This window comes from Vipera ursinii, assembly GCF_947247035.1.
Source record: "Vipera ursinii genome assembly, chromosome: 1".
NCBI lineage: Eukaryota > Metazoa > Chordata > Lepidosauria > Squamata > Viperidae > Vipera > Vipera ursinii.
This window is the reverse complement of record NC_139512.1, coordinates 288,236,106-288,251,554: the sequence shown is the minus strand read 5'-3', so window position 1 is coordinate 288,251,554 and position 15,449 is coordinate 288,236,106. Positions and strand designations below refer to the sequence as shown.

The 15,449-nt window shown below is 35.6% G+C and overlaps 1 protein-coding gene across 1 annotated transcript in view; it reads right to left on the bottom strand.

The window, feature by feature from the left end:
* The window catches only part of FMN2 (formin 2), a gene marked incomplete at its 5' end in the record, with an annotated part of 185,795 nt that overhangs the window by 130,303 nt on the left and 40,043 nt on the right, over window positions 1–15,449 (bottom strand). The window lies entirely within an intron of this gene.

Sequence of the window (15,449 nt, the reverse complement as noted above, 5' to 3'; positions counted from 1 at the left end):
AAATTTACTATAGCTAGGAAACCTGGAAAATAATTTCAAAAATAGACAAGATTTGGCTGCAAAGAAAAAAAACTAGAAAAATTTCCCTATTACAGTACATCCCTATGGAGGAAACAGTTGGGAAGTGGCTTAGAATGTTGTTGACTGCTCTGTTCTTAACACCTTCACCTTCCTGATCATATTCACCCCAAATTCAGTCACAATATCAGAACAACAGATGTAATGCAATTTGTCTTTGGTGTTTCGCTGTGACTGATTTCACCAAGTTTAATAGAGAGCACCAATGCATAAACATTAACTATCAAATCTGGGAAGAGTATAATAGGAAAAGACCTGCATTGCTCTTCCATAAAGGTACAGCTGATTTTGACTGATTAACAAGGCTGCAATAGCTACTTGAGATCAATCCCATGGAGCAAATAACAGGCCACAAGAATGCTAAAATAAGGCTGTGTTTACCACTGGAGCCACTTTGATTTGGGATGTTTGAAAAAGCCAAAAAAGAGCTATCTACAGCTCTAAGCAGTACAATGGAAAGAGACTAAAGGGTAACTTAGTTTGTTTCTCCAATTACGTTTTGTGCCAGTTTATTCATTCATTAAATTTCCAGTTAAAATCATGGATGTTTTTCTGTTGCTGCATTTGCTTTGTTTGCTTATTTGAGGAAGAAGTACAGACATTGATGATCACTTTGTTTTAAAGACACACAAAATAAGAAATATGAAGAAACATCAGCTAATTATAAAGTTGATTGGTGTAATATGAAAGATTCAGAAAAATCAAGCCCATTCTGTAACATCTACAAGCAGAAATGGTCAGCGTTGTAGGGACCATTGTTCACTGTAGCATGCATTTCAGAAATAGCTATAGCAACAGCACTTAGACTTATATACCGCCACATCAATGGTGGGATTCAGCTGACTTCGGTAGAACTGGTAGCTAATTTTTTGTTGCCCAGGCCCAGAATGGATTTCTGGAAGTGGCATCCACACAGAGAACCAGTTGTTTACATACATATTTGAATCCCACCACTGTGCCTCATAGTGCTTTACAGCACTCTCTGGGCAGCTGTGCAACGTCAGTTTATTGCTCCCAACAATCTGGGTCCTCATTTTACTGACCTCAGAAGGATGGAAGACTGAGTTAACCTTAAGCCCCATCAAAACAGAACTCCAATACTACATTCTTACCACTGCACCACCAGGGCTCCTGGTAAGATAGTAGTTAACTGTACTGGGTTTTTTTTCCCTACCAAAACCCATGTGAAAGTAGCTGATCACAACTTGTTCACATATTCCTTTGATCACATAAGGTTTCTGTATATAAGGTTTCTTATATGTAGCAAACTTCATGGTGATCTATCCACTAAGAGTAGTGGCAGGTATGGCTGGAACTTTTCCTCAGAGCAAGTACCTGTTCCATACCAATGAATTTGTTACCTGGGTTTGAAGGAACACTTGCAAAAGTTTCATCATCACTACCCATAGTTGGATAGCAGAGAACTTGAGAATGTTCCCTACACACACACACAGTGTGTTAAGAATTATAGAAGCATAAGGCTGGAAGGGAACTTGGAGTCTTCTAGTTCAACCTCCTGCCCAAGGCATGAGTCCTTATGCCATCCCAGACCAATGGTTGTCCACCCTTTCTTGAAGACCTCTTGCACAGGGGTCCCCAACCCCTGGTCCATGGACTGGCACTGGTCCACAGCATGCCAGAAACCGGGCTTCACAAACAAGTGAAGCCCCATCTGCAGGATGCTGGCAGCATGCAAAGCCATGCCCCCTCCGTCTGCGGAAAAATCTATCTCCATGGAACCGGTCCCGGCTACCCAAAAGGTTGGGGGCCTCTACTCTAGCATATTATACAGTAGGCATATTATACAGTATCTACTTGTTAAACCAAACAACATTACTATTCTGCTTCTGCTTCTCCCAGTATCTATCTCTTTCTTTTGTTCAACTTTGCCCTCACTTCTTCATCCCAATTTGACAGAAGTTGGGCTTGACACCACAGCATGTTTTGTGCTGCAGACGTACATGATTACTCTTCCGGAATTCATAACCACAAAATTATAAGCAAATCACAGGCTTATGGGAATTCATTTAACAAAGAAGGATGCTTTCAAAGACAAGAATGTTTATGGGCTGACAGTTTCAATTTAACGTAATAAATGAGATAAACAATCAACATTAATGATGGAATTTCTTTTACATTATACACAGAAAAAAATGTTTAGTATGCCCCCTCATTACTTACATCATTATTTCTGAAAGGGAGGGGGGAGAGAATGATAATGAAAAGAACAGCAAAATGACAGAGGAGACAAAATACACGCCTGGAATACAAACGCTGCTTATCCTTTGTTTGTATACTTAAAAAAAGTATCCAAGATAAACCTCCCAAGAATGGTGTATGATCCATTGATATGGAGACATAAGGACAGTCAGTCTCTGCAATATTAATGTCACTGGAACATGCCAGAAACACAAAAGTTATGTGCTTTCATTTACTGTGGTTTTTAATGCTTGTTTGTCTTATATCCTTCCAAAGCCACACAAACTCTTAAGAAGAACTGAAGTTGGATCATTGCTTGTCTGGAGAAGTAGAGACAAAATCAGGCTAGTAGGAGACCTCTACAGAACCCAAAGGCACTGTATAGACAGAAAGGCTCCTTCACAAGGCATTGTCTTTTTTTGCAGAGAATTTGTCTCGCCGTTTGAAGTGCCAAACCAGAAACCCAGAAATGTCCATGTAGGCAAAAATATGGATATTAAATTAAGGGACAGTAATACTGTATTTATGGCATGGTTAAGTACATGATAGAAATGGATGTCTTATATAACAATTAAGGAAGGCCATTGCACACATCTGCTAATAATCAAATTCTGTTGAAGTTCACTAGTTCACACAATTGCATTCAATCTATTAATTGATTCATCAGAACAGCAAGCCAAGTATGGAAACATCAGATCAGTCTGAACACATATTATATTGAGATAAATATCAAATTTAAAATATGCTTATAAAAGTTTAGTAAAAAATGTTTGGGGTGGGAACAGGTTGGAAAATACTTTTAGTCCCAAATCTTCTCCAAGATTTTTTTCCCCCCAGAGAGAACATCCTGCCTCTTTTAATTTTTCTGAATCTATCCATCCACTGAGCAGATGAAAGAACTGCTTCAAGAAAAAACAAGTCAGTACCCTTCTCCATACAAATTGGCTTGTCTCTGAGATAACGTTTAGAATGTCACTAAAAAGAATAATTCAGTTTATACTATCTAAAAATCTCATTTGTGGAAAGATAGAATTTTTCCTTTGAGTTTAGCCAAAGAGGAAAACACTGGATTGACTATATCCTTTAATTTTATAACATCTGTACAAACCAATTCCAACATGAAGAAATTGTTATTAAACAATAAGACACATAAAAGATGGTATTTCTGATTGAAGACAGTTTCTCTTGTCTGTTTAAAATTAAAGTTGATTTTAAGTCTCTTTTGCAGATATCAAAGTCTTTTAAAGTTTAACAGCAATAATATTCAATACCCACTTATACTGTATAATCAAAAAGTTAAACTGATTTATTTCTCTTTGGAAAAGCAGATTATTTTGATTTAAGTAATCCAATAGCTTTTTAGTCTGTTATATAAGATACCACAAATCTGTCACATATGCAAAAAAGTGAAAGTTCTCATTCAGGTACACATTAAGATTAAAAATGCATTTTCTGCAAAGATTTATAAAGAGTGAAATACTGGACAAAATACCTGCAAATATATCTGTTTTGCAGAATAAATTAATGGCATTTTTGCTTGTAGTTCAATGAAATCTAGAATTTGTTTATAAAGGTGACATGAAAGGGATTAATAATTTCCCTCTAATATGGCACTTAAGAATTCCATGCCATCCTTACACTAGACTAGACTGTGTATCACTAACTATATACTATGTATAATTAACTAATCTAAACATAACACAGATGTATTGCATGGAAGCATGGAACCATAACCTTTTTGTACAACTACAGATTGTGTTTTAATGATATTAAAGACGGACAGTGTACTAAGTTCCTCTTGGTATAAAATCAGGCTCTAAAAAAATAAATAAAAAGAAATTCATAGTTGTCATTTAGAGTCAAACAGAGGTGTTTCTTGAATCCAAGAAAGAACTGAACACAGTTGGTAAAGTCAAATTTTGCAGCAAAACTACCTTGGCCACAATTGTATAATCAGGCTTTACCCTAAATAGAAAATGAATAGATTTCACAGTAAAGTTTACTTATTAATACTCCCCAGTTTGGGGATGTAATGATATATATTTTCTTTATAAAACAGAAATGATAATTCCATGTCTGAATTTATGATGTCCTAGATTTAGTCCCTGTTGACATTTTGGCTTATGCCACAGGTGTCGAACTTGCCGCGGCACGTGATGTGTCATGACGTATCGCAACTTTTTTCACATTGCCAGAGGTGGAATGGCATGCCGGTTGAGGAATTCTGGGAGTTCAAGCCCACAAGTCATAAAAGGGCCACGTTTGAAGACCCCTGGCATAGATTAACTCCAAGATAAACATCAGACCAACAATCAAGAAGTAAACAATATTCCAATCAAGGAACTGCCATCAAGCTAACAGTAAACAATCCAACCAAAGAACCTCCAAGAATACTTCCACTCATATGACATAGAAAGCTATTAGAATATAAACAGACCAAAACCCATTCCTTACTAGCAGTGATGATGTTACATAGTTTGGTTAATGAAACATCTGCAGGAAAACAACCAAGCTCAGAGAACACCAAGAGCCTTTCACTGTTAAGTAGCTTGTAAATTTTTTATAGGCAGATAACTATATAAAGTAAGATAACAATTTATATCTTTCTGTATTGAAAAGTAGATGAGGAGCAAAGAAGCAAGGTAGCCTATTCTTTTTATAATCTAAGAACGGATTGAAGACCTCCAAGATCCCTTCTAGCTCTGTTATTCCATTAGTCTAACCCAGGGGTAGGCAACCTCGGCTCTTTTATGACTCATGGACTTCAACTCCCAGAATTCCTGAGCCAGCCAAGCTGGCTCAGGAATTCTGGGAGTTGAAGTCCATGAGTCATAAAAGAGCCGAGGTTGCCTACCCCTGGTCTAACCTGTTAATTCTTACGTGTGGCAAAGGCAATAGAAAGCTACCCTCTTCTCATCCTTTTTGGTTGTGATGAACTCTTCTTTTGAAAGATCCTTAACCCAGATTAGGAATTTTGCAACTTTGTTGTAATTTAAGTTCTACAGGAGACCTTAACACATGAAGGTTGGAATCAAGATTCATCATAAGAAATCTCATGGTAATTTTAACACTACAGTGACGGTAAGTTACAATGATCACTTCTTTTGTGTCACTTCTTTTTTTTTATGGTGAATTTTTACAAATTGTAAAACATCCCAATAAGCCAGAAGGCATTACATTAAAAAAATGTTTACTCTTAATGTCTTTAATGGAAGCAGAGTTATCATTTGACCGATAACCTTCAATTTAACTTGTTGGGCCAGTGGGTCACATGGACTGTTTAATAAGATTGGCCATAGGCCCGCTTTAGCAGAACCCTTCTTGTGTTTTTACATGGTTTTACATGGTACAACTAGATGATGGACTCACTGGAAAGGCTAGGGCAGGGGTAGGCAACCTTGGCTCTTTTATGACTCATGGACTTCAACTCCCAGAATTCCTCAGTCAGCTATTCTGACTGAGGAATTTTGGGAGTTGAAGTCCATGAGTCATAAAAGAGCCGAGGTTGCCTACCCCTGGGCTAGAGGCATACAGAGTGGCTGAAGTAATTGGGGCTCTCTTTAAGTTGCCCTGCAAATAGTTCAGAACTGCCTAACTTGTAAATCTGCAGAATTTCCGAAAGACATTGTTTCTGAGCTCTTCACTTGCCAAGCCCTTCCACCCCTTGATAGATTTATTTATATCTCAGTAACACTTTAAGGTTGAGTTTAAGACTGCCAAAATGTTTGTCCATTTCCAGAGAGATTTACCAGTGTCTCTGGGAAAGGAAATTATTACTACTATTATTTCCATCATGAAGGCTTAATAAAGAAATATTAGGAACATATGTCTCTTATAATAAATGATTCTGAGGTATCCATGATTTACAGTATAGTATATTTTCTTTTTTTTAGGCAAAAGTTTTATTAGTTTATAATATGCTATACAATGAAAGTACAAAAGTAAATAGCGGAAATGATAGGGAAGGGGAAAGGGAGTGGAGAAGTGAGATAAGGAAGAAAAAAGAAAAAAAGGCGACTGCCTTTGGTGCAGTAAAGTAGAATATCAACATCAAACCTCAACTTTTTACTTTTACAAAATAATAAAAACTAGCCATTTTGATATTATATTTTCTTTAGCTAATATTTAACATTACCCATTTGTTATTTACTTTTTAAATCATCCCTTCCCTTTTCAATTTATATATATCATCTCCTTTGCCTTATCAATTCATCAAAATCTCACACTGAATTATTCTGCTATAATCTGCCTAATTTAAATATTATACCATTCATTCATGTTTATTGATTAGAAAAATTTAACTTTCAAAATATAAAATGTAAAATAAATGCTAACGTGTTTTTATTATATGCAAATCAAATCAAAGGTACAGTATGTCTCTATCCATAATTATATAAATTGGATTCAGCAGGTAGAAAGTAAAGCCCAATTTGAGTAAAAAGCATTGTTCTTTTTAAACTGAATTTTGTAGCCAGTAGAAAAGATGTGTTATTATTTCTGCTCCTTCAGGTCAACTGAAATCAAAGCTGACAATTCTGATTTCTATAAAGCAGAAATCAAAGAGAAATCCCAACAGCATTTTGGTTTCAGGCTAAGAAGTGAAGTAAAAAAATTAAATTGGAGAGATTAATGGTGGTGATTGTTAGTATTAAAGCCCTTTGTGACTCAGGATCTGGGTATCTTTGGAACTTAAGGTACTCCATATTGAACCTATCTGTCCAATAAAATGAAGAAGAATGGGTGTTTTATAGATGGCATTTGGATCCCAAAAAGTTGTCTAACATGTATCCTAACCTACAGTCTAAATGCTGGAGATGTGGTAGTTTAGATGCTACCTATTTTCACATGTGGTGGACTTGTAGAAATATAAAAGCTTTTTGCATTAAAATTTGGTGGAACATTCAAAAGATTTTTAAGAGAAAGATAAAGTTTTCTCCACAATTGTTTTTATTGGGTATTGTTATAGATTGTGATACTAAAGAAATCAATTTGATGCTGAACTTGATAACAGAAGCACGGTTACTGGTGGGACAATATTGGAAGAAGGATAGTTTGCCTACTATAGAAGAATGGGTACAATCTTGCAGAAATGTCTAAGATTTCTGCTTATTTGAAGGATCACTCACAAGAAAGATATATTTCAGTTTGGAGGAGATGGATAGATTATATTTAGAATAAATATGGGACTAAAAAGTTCCATTTAGCTTATGAGTAGATTTTAGATTGTTATTAATTTTAGTATTAGTATTGATTATATTTTTGTTTAAGTTATTATTATTATGTTTTAATAATTTGAATATATCTATGTTAAAGGGGAGTTAAAGCTATGAATTTGGTTAATTTTATAATGGATAATCTTAGTTAGAATATGATTATTATATCTATAACCCTGTATTCAGCTCTGGGAAGTGGGGGGGAAGGGGGTGGTTTGGGGTGGGTGGGTTTTGGGGATATGCATTGTAAATTTTTTTTTGTAAAACTCTTTAATAAAAAAAAAGAATGGGCTCTCTTTAGATTCTCTCTTTGGGGAATTGCCATCTACAATTGTATTTTCAATTGGGGACTCACTTCTCAAATGAAGCTCTTCTTTCTGGAATAAAATTCCCTCCAACACCTGACTGACCCCATCCCCGCTAAATTTTACGGTAGTTGCATCCTGACTGTCCAACAAATCATGTGGATGGATATGTTATGAGTTTGTTTCCTCTTGCAATGGTGATGGATTTGTTATTAATAAATGTTATTGTTTTGTGGCTAATACATTTATTAGATGAATTGTTATATTTCATTTTAACATTGTTGATAAAAGACAGGATATATAACCCCCTCATAGTAAGCAGTATTGGATCAGCAGATAAACTTGATAAATAAAGGAAATAAATAAAAGAAACGGCCATTGGCCGTACGCTGTGGCAGTTAAAGTGGTGGAGTATGATCAGAGAAACGCAGGTTCAAGTCTCAACCTGACCATATACAGTAGCTCAGTGAACGATTTAGAGCCATAACTCAAGTTTGTTGTTATATGAATTAAATAGGCAGGGATTATTAAACACGTTTCCTAAAAAATCTGGAGGTAAGATGAATTATTTATTTATTTATTTATTTTAATTTTATTATATTTGTATACCGCCCTTCTCCCGAAGGACTCAGGGCGGTGAACAGGGCACATATAAAAATACAGAGTGCAAAAATTAAAAAAGAATTAAATAGGAGCCCGAGATAAAACAATAGAATAATATAAAAATCCACAATAAAAACCCCAATACATGTAACAAATTACACATGTAACAATGAATTTGTTCGTGTTAACTATGTTAGCAGCTTCAAAATAATGGTTAGAAATATTTAGATGGGAAACCTCACAACATCTCAATCTGCATCCATGCAAAATATAGAACAGCTGCAACATGGCACCCATCAGTTTTGCATTAACCCAAAATTCACTTCCTATATGTCAGTTTCTGGAAAAATTCATATTTCATGGAACGAGCTATTTTAAGAACTATTAAAACACACACACCAAAAGAAAACAAATATACAGATATCTAATAACACTCAGATACAGCTATTAGAAATCTAGCAATTTATTGTTGTTACTTATTGCCATATCTTGTTAGGATTGAGATGATCTAGGGCAAGAAGTTCTTTAAAAATAAACCCTCCAAATGGAAAACAACATTTTGAGAATTTTTTTGTATCTCTATCAGCTTCTTCAAGTTCTCCAACTGTATTTATAACAATTACCATTGGGCAACTGAATTCTAACAATTTAATGCACAGAAAATTCCTCTTGAAAATGCAATATACCAGTTTTTATAGTAGCAGGCTATTATTATAGGAAAAACTAATTATTGTACAATTATTTTTTCCTCAAGGACATATTTTGTACACACATACACATACACAGACACACATTTTAACGTATTTCAGGGGACCTTGATAATAAATGTATTTATAGCTTTTTATATACAAAGACCTCTTCCTATATTCAATTTTTTTTAAGGAAAGTTTCACTGAAAACACAAACACCTTGGCACAAAAGAGGACAGCTATTCCAATATAATTATAGCTCTTCAAGTAATTACACCTAATAGAATCTAATTTACAATCCCTGGTTTGTATGTCAAAATATGTTCTTTCATACTTTACATAATTTGCATCCATCTTTTAAGATAGTAAAATATTGCCACTGCAGTTACAAGAAAGAAAATATTTCCCTTAAAATAATGTTTTTTTTAAATGGACAAATCTTATGGAATAAATTATTTTTTATTTTGGTACTCTGTAAACATTGAGTATATTAAGTATTGAGTGCTTTTTATCATCAGTGTATGAAATTAAAATCACCTCCTACATCTCAAACTTGCAGTGGTGGGATTCAGCTGGTTCGCAACATTTCAGCGGAACCGGTAGCTAAGTTTTTGTTGCCCAGGCCTAGAATGGACTTCTGGAAGCAGCATCCACACAGAGAACCAGTTGTTCACATATCTGAGTCGCACCACTGCAAACATGGAATAGCATATGGAGTTTTTCAGATTTGAGATGTATGGTAAAAAGTTCCTACATGATCGAGATTTCTTACAATATTTGGATTCTGTTTACTCATAGCTCTATTAAACCTAGTAAGATCCTTATATTCACATAACCTGTATTTAATTTCAAGCTGTAAGGATTGCTTTTCCTGTATGAAACTGTTTACTTGCTGAATCTTCATCTCCTTTAATTAAAAATAAAGAGAAAGAGAATATGTTTGGGGGGTTCCATAAATGTCAAATTGCTTTCCCTCAATTGCTTTGTGTAAGATGGCCCAAATCTTCCCTACTTTAAAAGGCTTTGGGGATTATAAGTGGCTGGTCTCCATTTTGATGCAATTTTTAAGTGCAGTGTTTTTATTACAATTTGTATGTTTATTAAAAAAAAGTTCCTTTCTTTTAAAATTCTATGACAAGTTGATTATATTTACTGTTGTCTATAATTAATTATTTTGGTATAAGGAAACATTAAATCACCAGCCCAGTAATTTTAAATACAGTTAAGTAAACAAATCAATGTGTATTATGGGACAAAGTATTCTCAGACCTTATTCCATGAAGGGCAATAAATATATGTGGGACTACACAGCTATAAGACTTCAAGAAAAGCTGGTCAGTTGTGATGACATAATGGAGGCACCACTGCAGCAATTCAGACAACCACTAATATCTGTCTCAAATAAATAAATATCTCCACTAAAAATAACAAGTTTGATAGGAGAAAAACACTTGGCTGGATCTGCAAGACTTATTTTGAAATGTACAACTGCCACCTAGTGCCTGAGTAGAGATTCTACAGAAAGCCACTTATTGAAAATATATTCTGTTAAATTGTGGCCCTCTCTGTTGTTTTGCCTTGGTTTTAGGTTGGTCTCAGGAATCTTAAGGAAGAAGGTTGACCTCACAAAATAAATAGGATGAAACATCTAAAGAAATTATTTCTAAATTATAGCTCCAAATATTAGGTTAAAATACTAAATTTACATAATGTGTATCACATTAAAGATTAAAACATCTTGGTAGTATTCTATCAAGAAAGCTTTCTAGCAAGCCTAGTGACTCTTAGGGCTGTACAATGCTTCAGCAGGAAGGCAAAAAAAGTACTTTAAAACATGCAGGGGTGCAATTGTAGTAGCTGCCCACAACTTCTTAAAGTATTTATACAATATTGGGTAAATGACATCACTTTAAAAATTGGCAACCAGGTGCCTCCTGCATGCTCAAGGCAACTTTTTACTTTTGAATCTGAAGCACAGCACAATCATCATAATTACCATGGAATACCATGAGCCTTTGTAAGGATACCCGATTCTTCCTCCTCCTCAAGTCTATTTGAAACTTGCTGGCCTGACAGTTTTATTTATAATTGTCATTTCTGGCTTCTTGTTTCTTTTCATTGCCCACAGCTTATCTACTGCCTTTTACCTATCTCATGCTTTCTGTTTGGAAATTAATGCCTGGCTTTATGTTATCTTCTGTCTTTGCTTAATAACCCTTAGCATCCCTGAGTTGTACAATGATTAACCTGATGGAAAGGTTATTTTTCCTGAAAGAATCACCCTCTTGGAAGGGGTCATGAAGAAATCCAAATTAAAGGATCCCTGAAAGATGGTTGGCTAATTTCTGCCTGAATATATCCAACTAAGGGAGATGACTACCTGTCTGGGAAACTAATTGCAATGCCTCTTTTTAAGGAGTTTTCTAACATTCAGTTAGAACCTGTTACCTTATGTCTATTATTATGGATCACTCCACTTTGAGGAAAAGCCACTCTGAGTATAATTTTCACACAGGTTATACAATGACAAAATTGTTATGCAATCCATATTTCAATGGCCTGCTGTCAGAATGTTACACAATACTCTTTATCAAATGTTTTACCTAAATTCCAATATTCCAATAGGCTTACTCCTTACTTGCTCTTTACAATTGCCTGAAGGAACAAATACTTTTTTGCAGAAGACCGAACCCAAATCAGTTGTGTAGCACTATCAAACCTCCATCCACTCCATCTACAAAACATTCCCAATTTACTTTAAATTCAACAATTGTCCCACCACTCATAGTTCCCAAATGCATTTAGAATGAATTGACAACTTCCACAGAGCAGCTTCAGCAAAACTTTGCTCAGCTCAAGCTAGTTATAAGGTAAATTCAGAATGCCATTGTTTAGCTGACCCCAATTAGAAAAGCAGGATAGGGATTGATAAACATTTATGACAAACGTTCTCATGCAAGTATAGTGTTCTGCCAAAACAATCCTAGGTAGAAAACAATTTAGCAGTGGGGAGAGGCCCACAGGAGCTTTTGACTGATACAAGCACAAAGAAAACACTACAGACATAATTTATATTTTCATGCCATCTAGTAAATACAATATTTCTGAAACATCCTGAAAACCCATTTAAAGTATCTTGGCACAAATCTAATCAAAATTATGAATTTTTGTCTGGTTGAAGATGATCACGATTAATAGGTTTAGGTTCCATACAAGTAAGTGCTAAAAAATAATAATACAGATCCTGTCTTCAAGTTTAGTCTAAAAATAGTAATCTAATCAAAAGATTTCCACACTATCCTGGGATTTTTTTTCATATTGTATTAAAAAAATGCACTGAGCATTGAATCTGGATTTCCAAAGTGAATATTTTTATTTTCAAATTCTTGGAAAAATGTATCATTAAATCTTGCAAGATATGTCTGTGTTCAGTTTTCAGTGGAGAAACCCTGGGCTCCAATAGGATACGTATTTATAATCAGTATCAAACTTAACATGTACTTGAAATGTTATGATGTGATAGATGATAGACAGAGACATACACATACACACATATACACAGGACATATATTGAATTTGTAGAGCACCATATGGATAACTAAGAGGATAAATATAAGTTATTGAGACTCAACTAAAAAAACTAAAATAAATATCAGTTACATAATACAGGGATTCCCCTTAAAAAAATAAGACCCCTAGGAAAATATTTACATAATATACAATTACAGACAGCTTTAACAATAAAAAGTTTATATATTGCAGAATCAGACTATTCTATTTGATTAATTGTGCTATACTGTATATCTTGTGTTCAAAATTAATAGGATGGTGGAAGAAAAAGTTGCATTATAGTTATTAATTGTTCAAACATCGATGCTAAATTTACATATCTTTCCTCTGGAAGAAGAACTGCTCCATTGCAACTCTAAACTTTTCTCCTGTTTATTCCAATAGTGAAATCTGTTTCCAACACAAGGTTCTATCCAAGCCGCAGTCTCAATCTTTGATCCACAGTAGTAACTCAACACCAAGGCTATGGTAAAGTATCCAAGATCAAAAAATAGCATAGCATTGACTAATGTCTGTCTTATGGAGAAGGAAGATCTAAAATAATAAAGAATTGTTATGTTCTCTGAACATGATATTTTGATAAATTTCCAGAATAAACTGCGTTTCCAGACCTCAGCAATTAGATAAATAACATGTACAACAATCCATACAGAGAGGCAAAAAAAACAAGCAGTCAGGATGCTGGCTTTGTCATCTGAGGCCATGTTGATCGATATACTTTTAAGAACCACCAAGACTGAATGAATTGTCAGTAGCCTTGGTTAATTTTTTCTCCTATTAGCAGGATTGCTATGGGAAATTTCTCAAATCCATAATTCTAAAAAGAAGCTGATTTCCACAGGGGTGTGATCACAAGAGATTTCTGCTAGAATCCCTTGAGTAAGAGCAACAGGTGGGTGAAAACATACACAACTGTGTACTGTGAGGCCTCTTTTCAGAGTTGTAGGAGAGCTTTGCAACTTTCTCCCCAGTGAGCATACAATTCCTCTGCTGCAACTGCTCAGCCATAGCTATTGCTATAGCAAGAGAGAACAAAGGGCTTATTGGTCAGGAGAAGGAAGAAGGGGAAGGGGCCATTTCAAAGTCACCAATTTTCATTCAAGAATGACTATGGTAGATACTGCAGAAAGTCCAGGACTCACTCAAATGGGTTGGGAGAATGAAAATTGGTATTCACTCTATTGCAGACATGTCAAACACAAGGCCCGGGGGCCAGATCCGGCCCGCGAAGTGGTTTCATGCGGCCCACGAAGCCATCCTGGAAACAGTGAGGGAACAGCCCCCACTGCCTTGGCCCTGGCCCAGAGACCCTCCTTCTGCCAGAGACCCTCAGATCTGTCCCACTCCTGCCCAGGCCCCCATAGGCACCCTTGATGCGAACGATGTAGAGCTGGCCACGCCCACCCAGTAGGCCATATGCACTCTAGCCACGCCCACCCAGTAGGCCACACCCACCCAGGCCATACCCACCCGGCCCCCTGAGGGCAACCGCAATGCTGATGCGGCCCTCAATGAAATTGAGTTTGACACCCCTGCTCTATTGTAAGAGCACTTAATGCTGTGGGAAAGGCAACACTCTCTTGTGTCAATTGAAATAGTGTAAAAAAGAAAGGCAAGAGCCATTGAAGCAGGAGGAGTATCAAACTACCCCTGTTTCAAATTCCTAGTCCTGGAGAAAGGGTCCTATGCTTACCAGAGCATAAATTTTGGGAAAAGGATGTTTTTCCTTAGCCTATGCTTCCAATATGAAATCGTGATTTCTAGAGGGCAATTACATGATAAAGGAAATGTTTTTAAATTTCACATCTGTGACTATGGAATATGCGACTGTGTCCAGAGAATAAGATGATTCAGAAAAGCTGAATGCAATGGAAATTCTCATTAAAGATTTATAATAAGAAATGTTCAATATTTGATGTTTAATGGTGCTATCTCTGGGATCTGGGCTGCATCTTCTTCACCTCTCTTATTACAAGGAACATCCAATTGATTACATTCCATAATAATTTCTCTAGCTTCATGTATGCATTTCCTTCAGTATACTATTTCTCATCAGACTGAAATAGAAATTTATCTAAGTAATTAGAGATCAGACTCTAACACATTCCATAGTTCACAAGTCAAATGAAAAATCTTCAAAAGAACTTTCCTCTAATTGCTGTTCTGTTTTTTCTCCTAGAGCATTGTTTTCTCCTATTTAATATCTAGCATTAAATAACAAAGTCAAATTATTGCCTGTCTGGCTATGTTTCACACCCTCTTAATTTCATGCTTGCAGTAATTGATATCTGAATGTTTTTTCCCCTGTCTTTAAAATGGAAAAGTGGGGAAAAGTCTTCATGAAAAATTAACAGATATTGTACATGAGACTAAATGAACATGTTCATTTAAAAAATTGTTTTAAAATGTATGGTGATAGGTTTGCATATGTACAGCCTTGCAAACTTTGACCCAGGCTCTTTCATAGATACACATTAATTTCTAGAGCCCTCAGGCTTGTATATAATAAGGCTTGTATCTAATAATAGTAACAATATACAGGTAGTCTTCATTTAGTGACTACCTCTGACAACGACCATATGCAGTTATGAAAGTGATGAAAAAGTAACTTTACGACCAATGCCCACAATTATGATCTTGGAGTGCTCTCTCTTGGTCACAGGTTTGCCATTACAGTCAGTTAGTACAGATTGTCCTGTGTCTTTTTTCCCTCCCTCTCCTCTTGCAGAAAGAATGGTGAGCTTGCCTAAACAAGATATTTATTCTTGAGCTGCTTTTTTCTGCAGCCCAGT